Source organism: Amblyomma americanum, chromosome 6 (assembly GCF_052857255.1).
Source record: "Amblyomma americanum isolate KBUSLIRL-KWMA chromosome 6, ASM5285725v1, whole genome shotgun sequence".
In the NCBI taxonomy this organism is placed as follows: Eukaryota; Metazoa; Arthropoda; class Arachnida; order Ixodida; family Ixodidae; genus Amblyomma; species Amblyomma americanum.
The window spans coordinates 191,997,700-192,017,375 of NC_135502.1; positions in this window are offsets into that span (position 1 = coordinate 191,997,700).

The following is a 19,676-nucleotide window of genomic DNA, read 5'->3' on the forward strand; positions in this document are numbered from 1 at the left end:
TATAATACCACACTGCTTTGACGCATCTCCACCAGAAGAGCTGTCATCAGTGTATCTTTCTACAAAAGCCAGCGTGCACGGTCTCGATGGAACCACTGGCAGCAGGGCAGCGCCGCATACGCAGCTGGTTTAAAAGAAAATCTGTTCCTATTAAAACAGTAGGAGCCGGATCGCTCCGGGATCTTCAACTTTGCTGACTACCGCATCTGGGTTATGATACCACACTGCTTCGACGCATCTCCATCCAAACAGCTGTCATCAGTGCATCTACCTTCAAAAGCTAGCTTGCACGGTCTGGAAGGACCCACTTGCAGGAGGGCAGCACCGCATGCGGAGGTGGCCTAAAAAAAATCTCCTGTTATCACAGGACGACCGTATCGCTCTGGGATCTTCAAGTGTGCTGACTACCGTATCTGGGTTATAATACCACACTGCTTTGACATATCTCCACCAGAAGAGCTGTCATCAGTGTATCTTTCTACAAAAGCAAGCGTGCACGGTCTCGAAGGACCCACTGGCATCAGGGCAGCACCGCATACGCGGCTGGCCCAAACGAAAATCGGCTCCTATTAAAACAGTAGGAGCAGGATTGCTCCGGGATCTTCAAGTGTGCTCACTACCGCATCTGCGTTATTATACCACACTGCTTCGACGCATCTCCACACCAAGAGCAGTCATCAGTAGATCTGCCTGCAAACACCAGCGTGCACGGTCTCGAAGGACACACTGGCAGGAGGGCAACACCGCATACCAGCTGGCCTAAAAGAAAATCTGTTTTTACAGGAGCACCCGTATCGCTCCGGAATCTTCAAGAGTGCTGACTACCGCATCTTGGGTATGATACCACACTGATACGACGCATCTCCACCCCAAGAGCTGTTATCAGTGTATCTTTCTGCAAAAGCCAGCGCGCACGGTATCGAAGGACCCACTGGCAGCAGGGCAGCACCGCATACACAGCTGGGCTAAAAGAAAATTTGCTCCCATTAAAACAGTAGGGGCCGGATAGCTCAGGGATCTTCAAATGCGCTGACTACCGCATCAGGGTTACGATATCACACTGCTTCGACGCATCTCCAACCAAAGTGCTGTCATCAGTAGACCTGCCTACAAAAGCCAGCTTGCATGGTCTCGAAGGACCCACTGGTGGAAGGCAGCACCGCATACACAGCTGGCCTAAAAGAAAATCTACTACTGTTATTACAAGAGCACCCGCATCGCTCCGGGATCTTCAAGTGTGCTGACTACCGCACCTGGGTATTGATACCACGCTGATACGACGCATCTCCACCCCAAGAGCTGTGATCAGTGTATCTTTCTACAAAAGCCAGCGCGCACGGTCTCGATGGACCGACTGGCAGCAGCTCAGCACCGCATACGGGGCTGGCCTAAACGAAAATCTGCTCCTATTAAAAGAGTAGGAGCAGGATTGCTCCGGGATCTTCAAGTGTGCTGTCTACCGCATCTGGGTTATGATACCGCACTGATACGACGCATCTCTACCTCAAGAGCTGTCATCAGTGCATCTACCTACAAAAGCTAGCTTGCACGGTCTCGAAGAGCACACTGGCAGGAGGGCAGCATCGCATACAGCTGGCCTAAAAGAAAATCTAATCGTGTTATTACAGGAGGACCCGTATCGCTCCGGGAACTTCAGGTGTGCTGACTACCGCATCTGGGTTATGATACCACACTGCTTCGACGCAACTCCACCCCAAGAGCTGTCGTCAGTGGATCTGCCTACAAAAGCCAGATTGGACGGTCTTGAAGGACCTACTGGCAGGAGGCCAGCACCGCATACGCAGCTAGCCTAAAATAAAATCTACTACTGTTATTACAGGGGGACCCGTATCGCTACGGGACCTTTAAGTGTGCTGACTACCTTATCCGGGTATAACACTGCACTGCTTCCACGCATTTACACCCCAAGTGATGCCATCAGTGGATCTGCCTACAAAAGCCGGCTAGCATGGTCTCGAAGGACACACTGGTATCTTGGAAGCACTGCATGAGCAGCTGGCCTATAAGAAAATCTTTTGTAATTATGTAGCAGCCATATCGATCCGGGATCTGCAAGTGTTCTGATTGCCGCATCCGGAATATGATGCCGCATTGCTTCGACGCATCTGCACCCATAGAGCTGTCATAAGTGGATCTGTCTACAAAAGCAAGCGTGCACGGTCTTCAAAGACACACTGACAGCAGGGCAGCACCGCATGAACAGGTGGCCTAAAAGAAAATCTGCTGCTGTTATTACAGTAGGAGCCGTATCGCTCCGGGATCTTCAAGTGTGTTGACTACCGCATCTGGGTTATAATACCACCCTGCTTCGACGCATCTCCTCCCCAAGAGCTGTCATCAGTAGATCTGCCCACAAAAGTCAGCGTGCAAGGTCTCGAAGGACCCACTGGAAGCAGGGCAGCAATGCATACGCAGCTGGCCTAACAAAAAATCTGGTCCTATTAAAACAGTAGGAGCCGGATCGCTCCAGGATCTTCAAGTGTGCTGTCTATCGCATCTGGGTTATGATACCACACTGATACGACGCATCTCTACCTCAAGAGCCGTCATCAGTGCATCTACCTACAAAAGCTAGCTTGCACGGTCTCGAAGAGCACACTGGCAGGAAGGCAGCATCGCATACACAGCTGGCCTAAAAGAAAATCGACTCCTGTTATTACAGGAGGACCCTTATCGCTCCGGGATCTTCAAATGCGCTAACTACCGCATCAGGGTTATGATATCACACTGCTTCGACGCATCATCACTGAAAGAGCTGTCATCAGTAGACCTGCCTACAAAAGCCAGCTTGCATGGTCTCGAAGGACCCACTGGTAGGAGGGCAGCACCGCATACACAGCTGCCTAAAAGAAAATCTACTACTGTTATTACAGGAGCACCCGCATCGCTCCGGGATCTTCAAGTGTGCTGGCTACCGCACCTGGGTTATGATACCACACTGATACTACGCATCTCCACCCCAAAAGCTGTGATCAGTGTATCTTTCTACAAAAGCCAGCGTGCACGGTCTCGAAGGACCCACTGGCAGCAGGGCAGCACCGCATACGCGGCTGGCCTAAACGAAAATCGGCTCCTAATAAAACAGTAGGAGCAGGATTGCTCCGGGATCTTAAAGTGCGCTGACTACCGCATCAGGGTTATGATACCACACTGATACGACGCATCTCTACACCAAGAGCTGTCATCAGTGCATCTACCTACAAAAGCTAGCTTGCACGGTCTCGAAGAGCACACTGGCAGGAAGGCAGCATCGCATACACAGCTGGCCTAAAAGAAAATTGACTCCTGTTATTACAGGAGGACCCTTATCGCTCCGGGATCTTCAAATGTGCTGACTACCGCATCTGGGTTATGATACCACACTGATACGACGCATCTCCACCCCAAGAGCTGTCATCAGTGTATCTTTCTACAAAAGCCAGCGTGCCCGGTCTCGAAGGACCCACTGGCAGCAGCGCAGCACCGCATACGCAGCTGGCCCAAAAGAAAATCTGCTCCTATTAAAACAGTAGGAGCCGGATCCCTCCGGGATCTTCAAGTGCGCTGACTACAGCATCTGGGTTATGATATCATACTGCTTCTACGCATCTCCGCCCAAAGACCTGTCATCAGTAGACCTGCCTACAAAAGCCAGCTTGCACGGTCACGAGGGACCCACTTGCAGGAGGACAGCACCGATACGGAATTGGCCTAAAGGAAAATCTACTCCAGTTATTACAGGAGGACCCATATTCCTCCGGGAACTTCAAGTGTGCTGACTACCGCATCTGGGTTATGATACCACACTGATACGACGCATCTCCACCCCAAGAGCTGTCATCAGTGCATCTACCTACAAAAGAAAGCTTGCACGGTCTCGAATGACCAATTGGCAGGAGGGCAGCACCGCATACGCAGCTGGCCTAAAAGAAAATCTCCTGTTATTACAGGAGGACCCATATCGCTCCGGGATCTTCAAATGTGCTGACTACCGCACCTGGGTTATGATACCACACTGCTTCGAAGCATCTCCACCCCAAGAGCTGTCATCAGTTTATCTTTCTACAAAAGCCAGCGTGCACGGTCTCGAAGGACCCACTGGCAGCAGGGCAGCGCCGCATACGCAGCTGGCCTAAAAGAAAATCTGCTTCTATTAAAACAGTACGAGCCGCATTGCTCCGGGATGTTCAAGTGTGCTGACTACCGCATCTGGGTTATGATACCACAGTGCTTCTACGCATCTCCACCCAAAGAGCTGTCATCAGTGCATCTACCTTCAAAAGCTACCTTGCACGGTCTCGAAGGACACACTGGCAGGAGGGCAGCACCGCATACATAGCTGGCCTAAAAGAAAATCTACTCCTGTTATTACAGGAGGACCCTTATCGCTCCGGGATCTTCAAATGTGTTGACTACCGCATCTGGGTTATGATACCACACTGCTTCGACGCATCTCCACCCAAAGAGCTGTCATCAGTAGACCTGCCTACAAAAGCCAGCTTGCATGGTCTCGAAGGACCCACTGGCAGGAGGGCAGCACCGCATACACAGCTGGCCTAAAAGAAAATCTACTACTGTTATTACAGGAGCACCCGCATCGCTCCGGGATCTTCAAGTGTGCTGACTACCGCACCTGGGTTTTGATACCACACTGCTTCGAAGCATCTCTACCCCAAGAGCTGTGATCAGTGTATCTTTCTACAAAAGCCAGCGCGCACGGTCTCGATGGACCCACTGGCAGCAGCTCAGCACCGCATACGGGGCTGGCCTAAACGAAAATCTGCTCCTATTAAAACAGTAGGAGCAGGATTGCTCCGGGATCTTCAAGTGTGCTGTCTACCGCATCTGGGTTATGATACCGCACTGATACGACGCATCTCTACCTCAAGAGCTGTCATCAGTGCATCTACCTACAAAAGCTAGCTTGCACGGTCTCGAAGAGCACACTGGCAGGAGGGCAGCACCGCATACGGATCTGGCCTAAAAGAAAATCTACTCCTGTCATTACAGTAGGACCCGTATCGCTCCGGGAACTTCAAGTGTGCTGACTACCACCTCTGGGTTATGATACCACACTGAAACGACGCATCTCCACCCCAAGAGCTGTCATCCGTGCATTTACCTACAGAAGCCAGCTTGCACGTTCTCGAAGGACCAACTGGCAGGAGGCAAGCACCGCATACGCAGCAGGCCTAAAAGAAAATCTACTCCTGTTATTACAGGAGGACCCATATGGCTCCCGGATCATCAAGTGTGCTGATTCCCACATCTTTGTTATGATACCACACTGCATCGACGCATCTTCATCACAAGAGCTGTCATCAGTGTATGTTTCTAAAAAATGCAGCGTGCACGGTCTCGAAGGACCCACTGGCAGCAGAGCAGCACCGCATACGCAGCTGGCCTTAATGAAAATCTGCTCCTATTAAAACAGGATTAGCCGGATCGCTCCGGGAACTTCAAGTGTGCTGACTACCGCATCTGGGTTTTGATATTGAACTGCTTCGACGCATTTCCACCCCAAGAGTTGTCATCAGTAGACCTGCCTACAAAAGCCTGCGTGCACGCTCTCGAAGGATACACTGGCAGCAGGGCAGCAGCGCATACGCAGCTGGCCTTAAAGAAAATCTGTTATTACATAGGAGTCATATCACTCCGGGATCTTCAAATATGCTGACTACCGCATCCGTGTAAGATACCACACTGCTTCGAAGCATCTCCACACCAACATTTGTATTTTGTAGATCTGCCTACAAAAGCCTGCGTGCACGGTCTCGAGGGACCCACTGGCAGTAGGGCAGCATCGCATACGCTGCTGGACTAATAGAAAATCTACTCCTGTTATTACAGTTGGAGGCGTATCGCTCCGCGATCTTCAAGTGTGCTGAATACCGCATCTAGGATATGATATTACACTGCTTCGACGCATCTCCACCCCAAGAGCTGTCATCAGTAGATCTGCCTACAAAAGCCAGCGTGCGCGGTCTCCAAGGACCCACTGGCAGCAGGGCAGCACCGCATACGCAGCTGGCCTAAAAAAAATCTATTCCTGTTTTTACAGTAGGAGCCGTATCGCTCCCGTATCTTCAAGTGTCTTGACTACCGCATATGGGTTATGATAACACATTGCTTCCACGCATCTCCACTCCAAGAGCTGTCATAAGTAGATCTGCCTACAAAAGCCAGAGTGAATGGGTTCGAAGGACCCTCTGGCAGCAGGGCAGCACCGCATACGCAGCTGCCCTAGACGAATATCTACTCCTGCTATTAGAATCGGAGCCGTATCGCTCCGGGATCTTCAAGTGTGCTCACTACCGCATCTGGGTTATGATACCACACTGCTTCGACGCATCTCCACACCAAGAGCAGTCATCAGTAGATCTGCCTGCAAAAACCAGCGTGCACAGTCTCGAAGGACACACTGGCAGGAGGGCAGCACCGCAAACCAGCTGGCTAAAAAAGAAAATCTCCTGTTTTTACAGGAGCTCCCGTATCGCTCCGGGAGCTTCAAGTGTGCTGACTACCGCACCTGGGTTATGATACCACACTGATACGACGCATCTCCACCCCAAAAGCTGTGATCAGTGTATCTTTCTACAAAAGCCAGCGTGCACGGTCTCGAAGGACCCACTGGCAGCAGGGCAGCACCGCATACGCGGCTGGCCTAAACGAAAATCGGCTCCAATAAAACAGTAGGAGCAGGATTGCTCCGGGATCTTAAAGTGCGCTGACTACCGCATCAGGGTTATGATGTCACAATGCTTCGACGCATCTCCACCCAAAGAGCTGTCATCAGTAGACCTGCCTACAAAAGCCAGCTTGTACGGTCTCGAAGGACCCACTTGCAGGAGGGCAGCACCGCATACGGAGCTGGCCTTAAAGAAAATCTACTCCTGTTATTACAGGAGGACCCGTATCGCTCCGGGAACTTCAGGTGTGCTGACTACCGCATCTGGGTTATGATACCACACTGCTTCGACGCAACTCCACCGGAAGAGCTGTCGTCAGTGGATCTGCCTACAAAAGCCAGATTGGACGGTCTCGAAGGACCCACTGGCAGGAGGCCAGCACCGCATACGCAGCTAGCCTAAAATAAAATCTACTACTGTTATTACAGGGGGACCCATATCGCTACGGGATCTTCAAGTGTGCTGACTACCTTATCCGGGTATAATACTGCACTGCTTCCACGCATTTACACCCCAAGTGATGTCATCAATGGATCTGCCAACAAAAGCCTGCGAGCATGGTCTCGAAGGACACACTGGTATCTTGGAAGCACTGCATGAGCAGCTGGCCTATAAGAAATTTTTTTGTAATTATGTAGCAGCCATATCGATCCGGGATCTGCAAGTGTTCTGATTTCCGCATCCGGAATATGATACCGCATTGCTTCGACGGATCTGCACCCATAGAGCTGTCATAAGTGGATCTGCCTACAAAAGCAAGCGTGCACGGTCTTCAAAGACACACTGACAGCAGGGCAGCACCGCATGAACAGCTGGCCTAAAAGAAAATCTGCTGCTGTTAATACAGTAGGAGCCGTATCGCTCCGGGATCTTCAAGTGTGTTGACTACCGCATCTGGGCTATAATACCACCCTGCTTCGACGCATCTCCTCCCCAAGAGCTGTCATCAGTAGATCTGCCCACAAAAGTCAGCGTGCACGGTCTCGAAGGACCCACTGGCAGCAGGGCAGCAATGCATACGCAGCTGGCCTAACAAAAAATCTGGTCCTATTAAAACAGTAGGAGGCGGATCGCTCCGGGATCATCAAGTGGGCTGTCTATCGCATCTGGGTTATGATACCACACTGATACGACGCATCTCTACTTCAAGAGCTGTCATCAGTGCATCTACCTACAAAAGCTAGCTTGCACGGTCTCGAAGAGCACACTGGCAGGACGGCAGCATCGCATACACAGCTGGCCTAAAAGAAAATTGACTCCTGTTAAAACAAGAGGACCCTTATCGCTCCGGGATCTTCAAATGTGCTGACTACCGCATCTGGGTTATGATACCACACTGATACGACGCATCTCCACCCCAAGAGCTGTCATCAGTGTATCTTTCTACAAAAGCCAGCGTGCCCGGTCTCGAAGGACCCACTGGCAGCAGCGCAGCACCGCATACGCAGCTGGCCCAAAAGAAAATCTGCTCCAATTAAAACAGTAGGAGCCGGATCCCTCCGGGATCTTCAAGTGCGCTGACTACAGCATCTGTGTTATATCATACTGCTTCTACGCATCTCCACCCCAAGACCTGTCATCAGTAGACCTGCCTACAAAAGCCAGCTTGCACGGTCACGAGGGACCCACTTGCAGGAGGACAGCACCGATACAGAATTGGCCTAAAGGAAAATCTACTCCAGTTATTACAGGAGGACCCATATTCCTCCGGGAACTTCAAGTGTCTTGACTACCGCATATGGGTTATGATACCACATTGCTTCTACGCATCTCCACCCCAAGAGCTGTCATAAGTAGATCTGCCTACAAAAGCCAGAGTGAATGGGTTCGAAGGACCCTCTGGCAGCAGGGCAGCACCGAATACGCAGGTGCCCTAGACGAATATCTACTCCTGCTATTAGAGTAGGAGCCGTATCGCTCCGGGATCTTCAAGTGTGCTCACTACCGCATCTGGGTTATGATGCCACACTGCTTCGACGCATCTCCACACCAAGAGCAGTCATCAGTAGATCTGCCTGCAAAAACCAGCGTGCGCAGTCTCGAAGGACACACTGGCAGGAGGGCAGCACCGCATACCAGCTGGCCAAAAAAGAAAATCTCCTGTTTTTACAGGAGCTCCCGTATCGCTCCGGGAGCTTCAAGTGTGCTGACTACCGCATCTAGGGTATGATACCACACTGATACGACGCATCTCCACCCCAAGAGCTGTTATCAGTGTATCTTTCTACAAAAGCCAGCGCGCACGGTATCGAAGGACCCACTAGCAGCAGGGCAGCACCGCATACACAGCTGGCCTAAAAGAAAATCTGCTCCCATTAAAACAGTAGAAGCCGGATTGCTCAGTGATCTTCAAATGCGCTAACTACCGCATCAGGGTTATGATATCACACTGCTTCGACGCATCTACACTCAAAGAGCTGTCATCAGTAGACCTGCCTACAAAAGCCAGCTTGCATGGTCTCGAATGACCAATTGGCAGGAGGGCAGCACCGCATACACAACTGGCCTAAAAGAAAATCTACTCCTGTTATTACAGGAGCAACCCGTATCGCTCCGGGATCTTCAAATGTGCTGACTACCGCATCTGGGTTATGATACCACACTGCTTCGACGCATCTGCACCGCAAGAGCTGCCATCAGTGTATCTTTCTACAAAAGCCAGCGTGCACGGTCTCGAAGGACCCACTGGCAGCAGGGCAGCGGCGCATACGCAGCTGGTTTAAAAGAAAATCTGCTCCTATTAAAACAGTAGGAGCCGGATCGCTCCGGGATATCCAAGTAAGCTGACTACCACATCTGGGTTATGATATCACATTGCTTCGACGCATCTGCACAACAAGAGCTGTTATCAGTAGACCTGCCTACAAAAGCCAGCATGGACGGTCTCGAAGGACCCACTTGCAGGAGGGCAGCATCGCATACGGCGCTGGCCTAAAAGAAAATCTACTCCTGTCATTACAGGAGGACCCGTATCGCTCCGGGACCTTCAAGAGTGCTGACTACCACCTCTCGGTTATGATACCATACTGCTTCGACGCATCTCCACCCCAAGAGCTGTCAGCAGTGTATCTGCCTACAAAAGCCAGTGTACATGGTCTCGAAGGACCCACTGGCAGCAGGGCAGCATTGCATACGCAGCTGACCTAAAAGAAAATGTGCTCTTGTTATTACAGTAGGAGCCGTATCGCTCCGGGATCTTCAAGTGGGGTGACTAACTCATCTGGGATATGATACCACACTGATACGACGCATCTCCACCCCAAGAGCTGTCATCCGTGCATCTACCTACAAAAGCCAGCTTGCACGTTCTCGAAGGACCAACTGGCAGGAGGGAAGCACCGCATACGCAGCTGGCCTAAAAGAAAATCTTCTCCTGTTATTACAGGAGGACCCATATCGCTCCGGGATCTTCAAATGTGCTGACTACCGCATCTGGGTTATGATACCACACTGCTTCGAAGCATCTCCACCCCAAGAGCTGTCATCAGTTTATCTTTCTACAAAAGCCAGCGTGCACGGTCTCGAAGGACCCACTGGCAGCAGGGCAGCGCCGCATACGCAGCTGGCCTAAAAGAAAATCTGCTTCTATTAAAACAGTACGAGCCGCATTGCTCCGGGATGTTCAAGTGTGCTGACTACCGCATCTGGGTTATGATACCACAGTGCTTCTACGCATCTCCACCCAAAGAGCTGTCATCAGTGTATCTACCTTCAAAAGCTACCTTGCACGGTCTCGAAGGACACACTGGCAGGAGGGCAGCACCGCATACATAGCTGGCCTAAAAGAAAATCTACTCCTGTTATTACAGGAGGACTCTTATCGCTCCGGGATCTTCAAATGTGCTGACTACCACATCTGGGTTATGATACCACACTGCTTCGACGCATCTCCACCCAAAGAGCTGTCATCAGTAGACCTGCCTACAAAAGCCAGCTTGCATGGTCTCGAAGGACCCACGCGCAGGAGGGCAGCACCGCATACACAGCCGGCCTAAAAGAAATTCTAGTACTGTTATTACACGAGCACCCGCATCGCTCCGAGATCTTCAAGTGTGCTGACTACCGCATCTGGGTTATGATACCACACTGATACGACGCATCTCCACCCCAAGAGCTGTGATCAGTGTATCTTTCTACAAAAGCCAGCGTGCACGGTCTCGAAGGACCCACTGGCAGCAGGGCAGCGCCGCATTCGCGGCTGGCCTAAAAGAAAATCTGCTCCTATTAAAACAGTAGGAGCCGGATAGCTCCGGGATGTTCAAGTGTGCTGGCGACCGCATCTGGTTTATGATTCCACACTGCTTCGACGCAACTCCACCCCAAGAGCTGTCGTCAGTGGATCTAACTACAAAAGCCAGCTTGGACGGTCTCGAAGGACCCACTTGCAGGAGGGCAGCACCGCATACGGATCTGGCCTAAAAGAAAATCTACTCCTGTCATTACAGTAGGACCCGTATCGCTCCGGGAACTTCAAGTGTGCTGACTACCATCTCTGGGTTATTATACCATACTGCTTCGACGCATCTCCACCCCAAGAGCTGTCATCAGTATCTGCCTACAAAAGCCAGTGTGCATGGTCTCGAAAGACCCATGGGCAGCAGGGCAGCACTGCATACGCAGCTGGCCTAAACAAAATCGCGCTCTTGTTATTACAGTAGGAGCCGTATCGCTCCGGGATCTTCAAGTGTGGTGACTACCACATCTGGGATATGATACCACACTGAAACGACGCATCTCCACCCCAAGAGCTGTCATAAGTGCATCTACCTACAGAAGCCAGCTTGCACGTTCTCGAAGGACCAACTGGCAGGAGGCAAGCACCGCATACGCAGCAGGCCTAAAAGAAAATCTACTCCTGTTATTACAGGAGGACCCATATGGCTCCCGGATCATCAAGTGTGCTGATTCCCACATCTTTGTTATGATACCACACTGCATCGACGCATCTTCATCACAAGAGCTGTCATCAGTGTATGTTTCTAAAAAATGCAGCGTGCACGGTCTCGAAGGACCCACTGGCAGCAGAGCAGCACCGCATACGCAGCTGGCCTTAATGAAAATCTGCTCCTATTAAAACAGGATTAGCCGGATCGCTCCGGGAACTTCAAGTGTGCTGACTACCGCATCTGGGTTTTGATATTGAACTGCTTCGACGCATTTCCACCCCAAGAGTTGTCATCAGTAGACCTGCCTACAAAAGCCTGCGTGCACGCTCTCGAAGGATACACTGGCAGCAGGGCAGCAGCGCATACGCAGCTGGCCTTAAAGAAAATCTGTTATTACATAGGAGTCATATCACTCCGGGATCTTCAAATATGCTGACTACCGCATCCGTGTAAGATACCACACTGCTTCGAAGCATCTCCACCCCAACATTTGTATTTTGTAGATATGCCTACAAAAGCCTGCGTGCACGGTCTCGAGGGACCCACTGGAAGTAGGGCAGCATCGCATACGCTGCTGGACTAATAGAAAATCTTCTCCTGTTATTACAGTAGGAGGCGTATCGCTCCGCGATCTTCAAGTGTGCTGAATACCGCATCTAGGATATGATATTACACTGCTTCGACGCATCTCCACCCCAAGAGCTGTCATCAGTAGATCTGCCTACAAAAGCCAGCGTGCGCGGTCTCCAAGGACCCACTGGCTGTAGGGCAGCACTGCATACGCAGCTGGCCTAAAAAAAATCTATTCCTGTTTTTACAGTAGGAGCCGTTTCGCTCCCGTATCTTCAAGTGTCTTGACTACCGCATATGGGTTATGATACCACATTGCTTCTACGCATCTCCACTCCAAGTGCTGTCATAAGTCGATCTGCCTACAAAAGCCAGAGTGAATGGGTTCGAAGGACCCTCTGGCAGCAGGGCAGCACCACATACGCAGCTGCCCTAGACGAATATCTACTCCTGCTATTAGAATAGGAGCCGTATCGCTCCGGGATCTTCAAGTGTGCTCACTACCGCATCTGGGTTATGATACCACACTGCTTCGACGCATCTCCGCACCAAGAGCAGTCATCAGTAGATCTGCCTGCAAAAACCAGCGTGCACGGTCTTGAAGGACACACTGGCAGGAGGGCAACACCGCATACCAGGTGGCCCATAAGAAAATCTCCTGTTTTTACAGGAGCACCCGTATCGCTCCGGGATCTTCAAGAGTGCTGACTACCGCATCTTGGGTATGATACCACACTGATACGACGCATCTCCACCTCAAGAGCTGTTATCAGTGTATCTTTCTGCAAAAGTCAGCGCGCAAGGTATCGAAGGACCCACTGGCAGCAGGGCAGCACCGCATACACAGCTGGCCTAAAAGAAAATCTGCTCCCATGAAAACAGTAGGAGCCGGATAGCTCAGGGATCTTCAAATGCGCTGACTACCGCATCAGGGTTACGATATCACACTGCTTCGACGCATCTCCACCCAAAAAGCTGTCATCAGTAGATCTGCCTACAAAAGCAAGCTTGCATGGTCTCGAAGGACCCACTGGTGGAAGGCAGCACCGCATACACAGCTGGCCTAAAAGAAAATCTACTACTGTTATTACAGGAGCACCCGCATCGCTCCGGGATCTTCAAGTGTGCTGACTACCGCACCTGGGGTTTGATACCACCCGAAGAGCTGTGATAAGTGTATCTTTCTACAAAAGCTAGCGTGCCCGGTCTCGATGGACCCACTGGCAGCAGGGCAGCACCGCATACGGGGCTGGCCTAAACGAAAATCTGCTCCTATTAAAACAGTAGGAGCAGGATTGCTCCGGGATCTTCAAGTGCGCCGACTACCGCATCAGGGTTATGATATCACAATGCTTCGACGCATCTCCACCCAAAGAGCTGTCATCAGTAGACCTGCCTACAAATGCCAGCTTGTACGGTCTCGAAGGTCCCACTTGCAGGAGGGCAGCACCGCATACGGAGCTGGCCTAAAAGAAAATCTACTCGTGTTATTACAGGAGGACCCGTATCGCTCCGGGAACTTCAGGTGTGCTGACTACCGCGTCTGGGTTATGATACCACACTGCTTCGACGCAACTCCGCCGGAAGAGCTGTCGTCAGTGGATCTGCCTACAAAAGCCAGATTGGACGGTCTCGAAGGACCCACTGGCAAAAGGCCAGCACCGCATACGCAGCTAGCCTAAAATAAAATCTACTACTGTTATTACAGGGGGACCCATATCGCTACGGGATCTTCAAGTGTGCTGACTACCTTATCCGGGTATAATACTGCACTGCTTCCACGCATTTACACCCCAAGTGATGTCATCAGTGGATCTGCCTACAAAAGCCTGCGAGCATGGTCTCGAAGGACACACTGGTATCTTGGAAGCACTGCATGAGCAGCTGGCCTATAAGAAAATTTTTTGTAATTATGTAGCAGCCATATCGATCCGGGATCTGCAAGTGTTCTGATTGCCGCATCCGGAATATGATACCGCATTGCTTCGACGCATCTGCACCCATAGAGCTGTCATAAGTGGATCTGCATACAAAAGCAAGCGTGCACGGTCTTCAAAGACACACTGACAGCAGGGCAGCACCGCATGAACAGCTGGCCTAAAAGAAAACCTGCTGGTATTACAGTAGGAGCCGTATCGCTCCGGGATCTTCAAGTGTGTTGACTACCGCATCTGGGTTATAATACCACCCTGCTTCGACGCATCTCCTCCCCAAGAGCTGTCATCAGTAGATCTGCCCACAAAAGTCAGCGTGCACGGTCTCGAAGGACCGACTGGAAGCAGGGCAGCAATGCATACGCAGCTGGCCTAACAAAAAATCTGGTCCTATTAAAACAGTAGGAGCCGGATCGCTCCAGGATCTTCAAGTGTGCTGTCTATCGCATCTGGGTTATGATACCACACTGATACGACGCATCTCTACCTCAAGAGCCGTCATCAGTGCATCTACCTACAAAAGCTAGCTTGCACGGTCTCGAAGAGCACACTGGCAGGAAGGCAGCATCGCATACACAGCTGGCCTAAAAGAAAATCGACTCCTGTTATTACAGGAGGACCCTTATCGCTCCGGGATCTTCAAATGTGCTGACTACCGCATCTGGGTTATGATACCACACTGATACGACGCATCTCCACCCCTAGAGCTGTCATCAGTGTATCTTTCTACAAAAGCCAGCGTCCCCGGTCTCGAAGGACCCACTGGAAGCAGCGCAGCACCGCATACGCAGCTGGCCCAAAAGAAAATCTGCTCCTATTAAAACAGTAGGAGCCGGATCCCTCCGGGATCTTCAAGTGCGCTGACTACCGCATCTGGGTTATGATATCATACTGCTTCTACGCATCTCCACCCCAAGACCTGTCATCAGTAGACCTGCCTACAAAAGCCTGCTCGCACGGTCACGAGGGACCCACTTGCAGGAGGGCAGCACCGATACGGAGTTGGCCTAAAGGAAAATCTACTCCTGTTATTACAGGAGGACCCATATCCCTCCGGGAACTTCAAGTGTGCTGACTACCGCATCTGGGTTATGATACCACACTGATACGACGCATCTCCACCCCAAGAGCTGTCATCAGTGCATCTACCTACAAAAGCCAGCTTGCACGGTCTCGAAGGACCAACCGGCAGGAGGGCAGCACCGCATACACAACTGGCCTAAAAGAAAATCTACTCCTGTTATTACAGGAGCACCCGTATCGCTCCGGGATCTTCAAATGTGCTGACTACCGCATCTGGGTTATGATACCACACTCCTTCGAAGCATCTCCACCCCAAGAGCTGTCATCAGCGTATCTTTCTACAAAAGCCAGCGTGCACGGTCTCGAAGGACACACTGGCAGGAGGGCAACACCGCATACCAGCTGGGCTAAAAGAAAATCTGTTTTTACAGGAGCACCCGTATCGCTCCGGGATCTTCAAGAGTGCTGACTACCGCATCTTGGGTATGATACCACACTGATACGACGCATCTCCACCCCAAGAGCTGTTATCAGTGTATCTTTCTGCAAAAGCCAGCGCGCACGGTATCGAAGGACCCACTGGCAGCAGGGCAGCACCGCATACACAGCTGGCCTAAAAGAAAATCTGCTCCCATTAAAACAGTAGGAGCCGGATAGCTCAGGGATCTTCAAATGCGCTGACTACCGCTTCAGGGTTACGATATCACACTGCTTCGACGCATCTCCACCCAAAGAGCTGTCATCAGTAGACCTGCCTACAAAAGCCAGCTTGCATGGTCTCGAAGGACCCACTGGTGGAAGGCAGCACCGCATACACAGCTGGCCTAAAAGAAAATCTACTACTGTTATTACAGGAGCACCCGCATCGCTCCGGGATCTTCAAGTGTGCTGACTACCGCACCTGGGTTTTGATACCACGCTGATACGACGCATCTCCACCACAAGAGCTGTGATCAGTGTATCTTTCTACAAAAGCCAGCGTGCACGGTCTCGATGGACCCACTGGCAGCAGCTCAGCACCGCATACGGGGCTGGCCTAAACGAAAATCTGCTCCTATTAAAACAGTAGGAGCAGGATTGCTCCGGGATCTTCAAGTGCGCCGATTACCGCATCAGGGTTATGATATCACAATGCTTCGACGCATCTCCACCCAAAGAGCTGTCATCAGTAGACCTGCCTACAAAAGCCAGCTTGTACGGTCTCGAAGGACCCACTTGCAGGAGGGCAGCACCGCATACGGAGCTGGCCTAAAAGAAAATCTACTCCTGTTATCACAGGAGCACCCGTATCGCTCCGGGATCTTCAAATGTGGTGACTACCGCATCTGGGTTATGATACCACCCTCCTTCGAAGCATCTCCACCCCAAGAGCTGTCATCAGTGTATCTTTCTACAAAAGCCAGCGTGCACGGTCTCGAAGGACCCACTGGCAGCAGGGCAGCGCCGCATACGCAGCTGGCCTAAAAGAAAATCTGCTTCTATTAAAACAGTAGGAGCCGGATTGCTCCGGGATCTTCAAGTGTGCTGACTACCGCATCTGGGTTATGATACCACACTGCTTCGACGCATCTGCACCCCAAGAGCTGCCATCAGTGTATCTTTCTACAAAAGCCAGCGTGCACGGTCTCGAAGGACTCACTGGCAGCAGGGCAGCGCCGCATACGCAGCTGGTTTAAAAGAAAATCTGTTCCTATAAAACAGTAGGAGCCGGATCGCTCCGGGATCTTCAACTTTGCTGACTACCGCATCTGGGTTATGATACCACACTGCTTCGACGCATCTCCACCCAAAGAGCTGTCATCAGTGCATCTACCTTCAAAAGCTAGCTTGCACGGTCTGGAAGGACCCACTTGCAGGAGGGCAGCACCGCATGCGGAGGTGGCCTAAAAAAAAATCTCCTGTTATCACAGGACGACCGTATCGCTCTGGGATCTTCAAGTGTGCTGACTACCGTATCTGGGTTATAATACCACACTGCTTTGACGCATCTCCACCAGAAGAGCTGTCATCAGTGTATCTTTTTACAAAAGCCAGCGTGCACGGTCTCGAAGGAACCACTGGCAGCAGGGCAGCGCCGCATACGCAGCTGGTTTAAAAGAAAATCTGTTCCAATTAAAACAGTAGGAGCCGGATCGCTCCGGGATCTTCAACTTTGCTGACTACCGCATCTGGGTTATGATACCACACTGCTTCGACGCATCTCCACCCAAAGAGCTGTCATCAGTGCATCTACCTTCAAAAGCTAGCTTGTACGGTCTGGAAGGACCCACTTGCAGGAGGGCAGCACCGCATGCCGAGGTGGCCTAAAAAAAATCTCCTGTTATCACAGGACGACCGTATCGCTCTGGGATCTTCAAGTGTGCTGACTACCGTATCTGGGTTATAATACCACACTGCTTTGACGCATCTCCACCAGAAGAGCTGTCATCAGTGTATCTTTCTACAAAAGCAAGCGTGCACGGTCTCGAAGGACCCACTGGCATCAGGGCAGCACCGCATACGCGGCTGGCCCAAACGAAAATCGGCTCCTATTAAAACAGTAGGAGCAGGATTGCTCCGGGATCTTCAAGTGTGCTCACTACCGCATCTGCGTTATTATACCACACTGCTTCGACGCACCTCCACACCAAGAGCAGTCATCAGTAGATCTGCCTGCAAAAACCAGCGTGCACGGTCTCGAAGGACACACTGGCAGGAGGGCAACACCGCATACCAGCTGGCCTAAAAGAAAATCTGTTTTTACAGGAGCACCCGTATCGCTCCGGGATCTTCAAGAGTGCTGACTACCGCATCTTGGGTATGATACCACACTGATACGACGCATCTCCACCCCAAGAGCTGTTATCAGTGTATCTTTCTGCAAAAGCCAGCGCGCACGGTATCGAAGGACCCACTGGCAGCAGGGCAGCACCGCATACACAGCTGGCCTAAAAGAAAATCTGCTCCCATTAAAACAGTAGGGGCCGGATAGCTCAGGGATCTTCAAAAGCGCTGACTACCGCATCAGGGTTACGATATCACACTGCTTCGACGCATCTCCACCCAAAGAGCTGTCATCAGTAGACCTGCCTACAAAAGCCAGCTTGCATGGTCTCGAAGGACCCACTGGTGGAAGGCAGCACCGCATACACAGCTGGCCTAAAAGAAAATCTACTACTGTTATTACAGGAGCACCCGCATCGCTCCGGGATCTTCAAGTGTGCTGACTACCGCACCTGGGTTTTGATACCACGCTGATACGACGCATCTCCACCCCAAGAGCTGTGATCAGTGTATCTTTCTACAAAAGCCAGCGTGCACGGTCTCGATGGACCCACTGGCAGCAGCTCAGCACCGCATACGGGGCTGGCCTAAACGAAAATCTGCTCCTATTAAAACAGTAGGAGCAGGATTGCTCCGGGATCTTCAAGTGCGCCGATTACCGCATCAGGGTTATGATATCACAATGCTTCGACGCATCTCCACCCAAAGAGCTGTCATCAGTAGACCTGCCTACAAAAGCCAGCTTGTACGGTCTCGAAGGACGCACTTGCAGGAGAGCAGCACCGCATACGGAGCTGGCCTAAAAGAAAATCTACTCGTGTTATTACAGGAGGACCCGTATCGCTCCGGGAACTTCAGGTGTGCTGAGTACCGCATCTGGGTTATGATACCACACTGCTTCGACGCAACTCCACCCCAAGAGCTGTCGTCAGTGGATCTGCCTACAAAAGCCAGATTGGACCGTCTTGAAGGACCCACTGGCAGGAGGCCAGCACCGCATACGCAGCTAGCCTAAAATAAAATCTACTACTGTTATTACAGGGGGACCCGTATCGCTACGGGACCTTCAAGTGTGCTGACTACCTTATCCGGGTATAACACTGCACTGCTTCCACGCATTTACACCCCAAGTGATGCCATCAGTGGATCTGCGTACAAAAGCCGGCGAGCATGGTCTCGAAGGAGACACTGGTATCTTGGAAGCACTGCATGAGCAGCTGGCCTATAAGAAAATCTTTTGTAATTATGTAGCAGCCATATCGATCCGGGATCTGCAAGTTTTCTGATTGCCGCATCCGGAATATGATGCCACATTGCTTCGACGCATCTGCACCCATAGAGCTGTCATAAGTGGATCTGCCTACAAAAACAAGCGTGCACGGTCTTCAAAGACACACTGACAGCAGGGCAGCACCGCATGAACAGGTGGCCTAAAAGAAAATCTGCTGCTGTTATTACAGTAGGAGCCGTATCGCTCCGGGATCTTCAAGTGTGTTGACTACCGCATCTGGGTTATAATACCAGCCTGCTTCGACGCATCTCCTCCCCAAGAGCTGTCATCAGTAGATCTGCCCACAAAAGTCAGCGTGCACGGTCTCGAAGGACCCACTGGAAGCAGGGCAGCAATGCATACGCAGCTGGCCTAACAAAAAATCTGGTCCTATTAAAACAGTAGGAGAAGGATCGCTCCAGGATCTTCAAGTGTGCTGTCTATCGCATCTGGGTTATGATACCACACTGATACGACGCATCTCTACCTCAAGAGCCGTCATCAGTGCATCTACCTACAAAAGCTAGCTTGCACGGTCTCG